We start from the raw sequence: 6,000 nt of genomic DNA, 5'->3' as shown, positions 1-6,000 counted from the left end.
AGAGGAGAGAAGAGATAGATAGAGAGAGAAGAGAGTAAGAGAGAGAAGATAGAGATAGGGGAGAAAGAGACACAGACAGACAGTCAAACGGACACTAAGAGAACTAATAGAGAGGGGAGAGAGGGAGTCAGGCAGACATAGACAGAGACATAGGGAGAGGAGAGAGAGAGGGAGAGGGAGAGAGGAGAGGAGGGCCGCCGAGGGTGTGCGACAAAAGACGAGCAGGGGATATGGATACCGGAAGTCTAACGGAAACGACCATTGCCGGTGGAAACAGTGCCTTCCGGTGCGTGGTTGCAACGAGGTTGACGCAAAGAAGATGTGGTCAGGGCAGTCTCCGACCTTATGGGGGCGAGCAAAAGCTTCATTTGGAGTACCGAATAATAAAGAATAGGGATGAAAAGACAATATTTCTAATCGTTTCCACGGTAACGCCAATAGCTCGATAAAATAAGAAAGCATAGAAAAAAAATGTGTCAGCGATTGAAACATCATTGCAAATATTTCTCCTTGTACCGCGAATCTCTCATCCGGCTGGTTTCTATTCAATTCAGCTTTTGAAACTCAACGTGCTTATAATCTTGATGAAAGATACAACTATTGGATGATATGTGTGCCGACATCGAATAAAGACTAATGTCTATTGATGCAAGGCGAATATAGCAAACAAGGAACTTATCGGCAAGGAACCTAACCAAGTGCTTCCGAAAATGTAAGATATGTAGGCGTCCGTATCTATTGCATAAATATAATATTTGTCAGTACTTACCAGAGTCGTCTATGGGAAGATTCTCCATCAGCCATTCGATGAGGTCGTACCCTGCAACACGAAAACACATTTATTCCCAAATCTTCATAACTATTCGCATATCCAATCGACCTATCCTCGCATACAAAAAAAGAGGCTTGCAAGCGTTCAACTATGAGTTATTCATTGCTGGCATATCGGCGCTGATTAGTGATAATTATTGGAGAACAATTTTGGAGCATTTACCACAAGTCACCGTTTTCATGGGAAATCCAAAGTTCATTGACGTGACGTGCGCGAATAACTACCACTAGCCACGACTGGGAGCAGTAAAATTGAATGCCTGCGTAACCTGCGCTCTGTTAGCATAAGGGCAATCACCACTGACTTATGCGTACCTTGAGATACCCTAACTTCAAACTGCTCCGGTTGTTTTTCAATAGAAAACACAATGCTAACGAATAGTGTTTGTCTGATTTTCAAACAGCCTGTACCTTGAGATATGGTAATGCTAGTGATAACGAATAACTGAGAGGCACTAAATGACTCGCTTATGCCATTTCTGTCAATGGCAACTGGAATGTGAATGAGCTCACTTTGAAAGACAGCCCCAGGAGGAGCCAAAAATAGTTGGCAAGTTGGCCGGAGTATCGAGCCCACCACCCATTGTTGCTGTCGTTAGTTATTGAGTCCATTTCATCGCCAACCTAACCAGTTGCATCATCTACAGGTTTCTTTAGCACCATTGAGCCAGCCTACATTGTTATAACTAAAAATAGCTGACACATGTCAATACTAATAGTTTCCATGGAAAGACAGTGTCCTTGTTAGTACGAAAGACAAACGAATGTCAAGCAAACAGCAGACCAATATGAAGTTAACAAACCTCCATGGGATTTTTAAACTGGGCATCATTAACCCGCGCGGGGCTGGGGGGGGTAAATTTTACCCCCCCTCGAGAATTTTTGCGATATCTCAAAAACGGCGGCGCGCAGCGCCGCCAAACTTTCAGTACCTTTTCTTACATCAATTTGACACGTTCCCTGAAAATTTGAGCGAAATCCGTTGGAAAATTTTTGAGAAATTGACGTTTTAGTGACGTCATGTTCGCCATTTTCGCCTCAAAAACGGCAAAAGTTCAAACGCCGCTAACATCTTCATTTTTAAAGGAATCAAGACGTAACAAAAAAAGGTTATACGTAATTTCACTTTGTCTATCAAATGGCTATCTCGGTTTTTTGAAAATTTTGGATTTTGGCCTAAATTTTTCCAAAAAACTGATTTTTTTGGGAAAATCATTATAAAATCCAAAATTTTGAGTCTATCGAAAAAACCGGAATATATGTCAGAGAAGTGGTCTATGTGCACCTACATACCAAATTTTAGAAGAATCGGTTCAAAAATGTGGGAGTTATTCAAAATTGTATGACGTCACGACACACAAAATTTTTGAAAAATGACTTTTTTGAAAGTTCTAGACCTCGTACGGAAACCAAAATAGCACCATTCGATTCGCCGTGAAAAACTGCATCAGATAGACACCTTTTTAGGCCTTAACAACCAACTTCAAAATTTGACCTCACTTGACCTGACCTTGACCTGACCTCGACCTGAAATTCATCCAGAGGTGGTCCATATCACTTATTGAGTGTGCCTATTGAATTCTATGAGTAAAATGACCCATAAAACATGTGTCGCACATGCCCTTTTCTATATTTTGTTTTTTGGTGACCTGACCTGACCTGACCTGACCTGACCTTGACCTTGACCTCTGAATGATATTGTATGCAACGAATATTGTCTTGGTAGCCTAAGAACACGTTTTGGGCGATCAGTCTCAGTCCATGACTCCATTCTTCGGCAACTACGGTGCAAGGCCGATACTGTAGAAACTTGCAATTTGTACCCTTGACCTGACCTTGACCTTGACCTCAAACTTTAAATTAAGTACATGTTTTTAGTAGTTCGTGATGAGAGCTTTCGATTGGCGTTTGAATTTTCCAAATCGGACCATTAGTTCGGGAGATAACAGGGGGGTAAAATTTACCCCCCCCCAGCCCCGCGCGTTCGGCTGGAGACCCCAGCCCCGCGCGGGTTAACAGTTCATACTCATGCAACTCATAAAAATTCGTCTTAATATCTAGTGCGCCGTATATTTTGTTGATATACTCGAGCCGTATATTTTGTTTGATAGATATATGGATCCCGCAGGCTGTTTTAAAAGGTGAATTAAATCACCAGGTCAGATGCTTAGAGATGTACAGGTCTCGCGGGTGTTAACGGTAGGTTTTGCATCTAGAAAATTTAGTGTACTTCAGGCTATATCTTCGTCGTCTTAAGCTTTTAAGTGTTGAAGATGCGATCGACTTGTTGGGTAACAAGCCGGCCATGATCGTGTAAAATGGCTTCATCGTAGATCGATTAGTTTCTGAGATATAACCGGAAATGTAAAAGTGCAAAACCTACCGCTTAACCCTATTAGTGGCAGGCTCCTGGTATACCCCTATTAGTGGCAGGGGGGGGGGGGCTGTTTACGACCCCCCCTTGATATCTCGAGATCTAACGGGCCGATTTTCAAAATTCAAACGGCATTCGATTTCGCTCAACGTGATCTACATTTCTAAAAAATAAAAATTAAAATATGTCAACAGGGGGGGGGGTAGAGGGGGGTAAAAACGGGCAAATTGCAGATACATTTTAGACTGTTTATCACGGCCAGGTTTCTGAACCAATCCTAACGCAACTTTTGCCGATCGATAGAGAATGAACCAGGAATTCACATGGATCCTAAAAATATGCATTTTCAAAAATCATAGGCGGATACAGATCATTGAGATTGGGGGTACACAAAAAGTATAGTAAATAAGGTTTTTGTTGGTACTGTTTCTAAAAAGGGTGGTAATGGTCTTGTTATGTTACAATTTTCTTATGAGAGAACGACTACAATTGTATTGGTCATGCATAGGCGGTGTCAGGGCACCTATGTTGGGAGGTAAAACATAACCCCCCTTTTTGGACGCCTGGATCCGCCTATTATAGCAAAAACGTGTCAAAAGAGGATGCACAATAACTGTATATGTTATCACATGTATACCTTTCATTCACTGTTCGTAAAACTGGTGCAGCATCGTGATCTTCGCCCAAATGACTCGCTTCACGAATAGGACCCCCAATTCCCAGTGCTCTGGAGCCGCCCCTGGTAAAGTTATGAACTTGAAATTTTCAGGGAATAAGCCCAATTTAGTTTTAGGAAAAGTCAGAAAATTTCAGCATCGTAGCTTCAGCGGTTTCGGAGATATTCTCGAAAAACCTGAGGGGTGGATAAAAACAACCCCCCCCCCCCCCCTGCCACTAATAGGGTTAATCTCGCGAGACATGTACATTGACTCACCCATGAAGGCCGATGGGATGGTGGTCAAAAAGAGCTTCTGACATCTCACCGGCACGCCGGCATCAGCGCTCTGCATTCGTCTGACCAGAGTCTCCATCTGAAAAAAGATTATGCGTCAGTGACTGAGCTTACGCCGTAATAACGGGAAGCAGCCTTTCTGCAATTGTCTAGCCGGAGTCTGCATCTGTGATCTGCATCTGTAAAAGTGGACAGCACACGTCGGTAATTGGTTTTGCACCCTAATTACGAGGCAGCTCTACATTTTTTTTTTTTTTGACAAGGTTCTATACAAGAGAATGCACGTCAAACAAAACTGACGCGCTAACATTAGACGGCCACATACAATGCCTTATATCCTATCATTCGTTCTATTCCTGAATCAGTATGTGATTCATTATAAAAAAAACTCACGGTCGTGATCAAACAGAATTTTGTGCGCATTGAAAACTAACTAAAACGCACTTTTGAGAAGTCATTCTTTTTGCATCAACCGCGAAAGTTCAGCCACGAACCACATTTCTCGCGATTCGAGTGGCTTCATTACTAAGACCCCTCCTCCTTAGCGGCCTCAGTGAAGAGCCCTCCCCCTCCCCTCCCCTCCTCCCCAGTGAAACTCCCCGAGTCCCTGGGAACTTCAGCCGACCTCGCAGACACTTCCTGGTCACTGTCCATACGGTCGTACGGCCATAGGCCTGTCACGCAAAAGTCGACTCAATTGGATGTGCCGTTTGGGTCGCTAATCGATTGTTCCGTCTTCGTCGGTCAGCAGTGGAGGGAACGCTAGCCGGTGGCAGAACAAGAAATAATGGATGTCGTTTGGCAGCTGGTGCGGTCGGTGGGCCACCGTCTCCTCTTTTGCTCTATCGGGATGGGCGATCGCCGATGGTCGGGGGGGGGGTCAGGAGAGGGGGTCTCTGTCGTCCGCGGTGACCCCATGCGACGGGAAAGTCCCTCCCCCAGGGAACATCGATGAGAGGTGGCCGATGAGGGTGCGCAGAAGAGAGGAAGGAAGATGTCGTTTCTGTGGGGGGCGATGGATGTTGCGCTCTCGGCGGTTCGGCCCCGCCTCGCTAGCGGAGAGACGTTAGGATGCGGGGCCCGCGGTAGATTCACTAATGACCCGAGGGCGTGCGTTAGGAGAGTGCGTGCTACGCAGAATAACGCGCGAATGTTTCGCGTACTGCGTCCCGAGTCACATTTTTACTCTAATCTTGAGTAAAGATGGACAATGGTCACCACACTGATGTACCATATAAGGTCAGGTACGGTGACTTTCGGTTACAAAATGATCACTGGATAATTAGCACGTGCTGCATTGTTCAGTGAATCGTGAGGCACCTACAAGGATGGCGGAATCGCTTCATTTCCTAACGTCATGCAGACCTGAAAAGACAAGCGATAAATGTTTTCATACATTCTACATGAATACAACTTTTATTCATGATAAATATCCACAGAATAAAGTTTTGTGTTTCCTAGTCAAACCAAACACGGTTTCGCTTCACTGGACCAAGTCGCTAGTAAAGCGAAATTCCCAACGCTCAAGCGCGAACATAGTTTACAAACTTTCTTGATCTAAGCACCGATTTCCTGCCCAACTTGACACAAATTTGTCCGGGCGCTCGGACGATGTCACGTCCGTTTTTAGTTGCCGTCAATTCCCCGCCCAGTTTGGGCTTCGACGTGGCACCGCCGCCAGTCTAGCGCTAGTTTCCGCCGGGACAAGCATAAACTCCCGCCCCGAAATGACTTTCTCCCTGAATAACATTCGTCAGTTTGAATCAGGTTCGCTGGTTAACGGTCGCGTCGTAACTGTGATACGACGTGTGGGTACAGAGAGTCAATCTGCTCTCTGGAAAAC

The 6,000-nt window shown here is 44.8% G+C and overlaps 1 long non-coding RNA gene across 1 annotated transcript in view; it reads right to left on the bottom strand.

Annotated features, from left to right (window-relative positions):
* Nucleotides 1-762: 762 nt before the first annotated feature.
* LOC122377119 overlaps nt 763-6,000 on the bottom strand; it is a 28,396-nt gene continuing 23,158 nt past the window's right edge. The window contains exons 2-3 of the long non-coding RNA XR_006255785.1: nt 4,140-4,236; nt 763-820 (exon numbers count right to left, since the gene is read on the bottom strand). This is a non-coding gene — a long non-coding RNA (uncharacterized LOC122377119). The remainder of the gene's footprint in view (nt 821-4,139; nt 4,237-6,000) is intronic.

This window comes from Amphibalanus amphitrite, unplaced genomic scaffold (assembly GCF_019059575.1).
Source record: "Amphibalanus amphitrite isolate SeventyFive unplaced genomic scaffold, NRLGWU_Aamphi_draft 002537F_arrow, whole genome shotgun sequence".
Taxonomy (NCBI): Eukaryota; Metazoa; Arthropoda; class Thecostraca; order Balanomorpha; family Balanidae; genus Amphibalanus; species Amphibalanus amphitrite.
The sequence above is the reverse complement of the archived record's forward strand: the minus strand, read 5'-3'. Positions and strand labels throughout refer to the sequence as shown.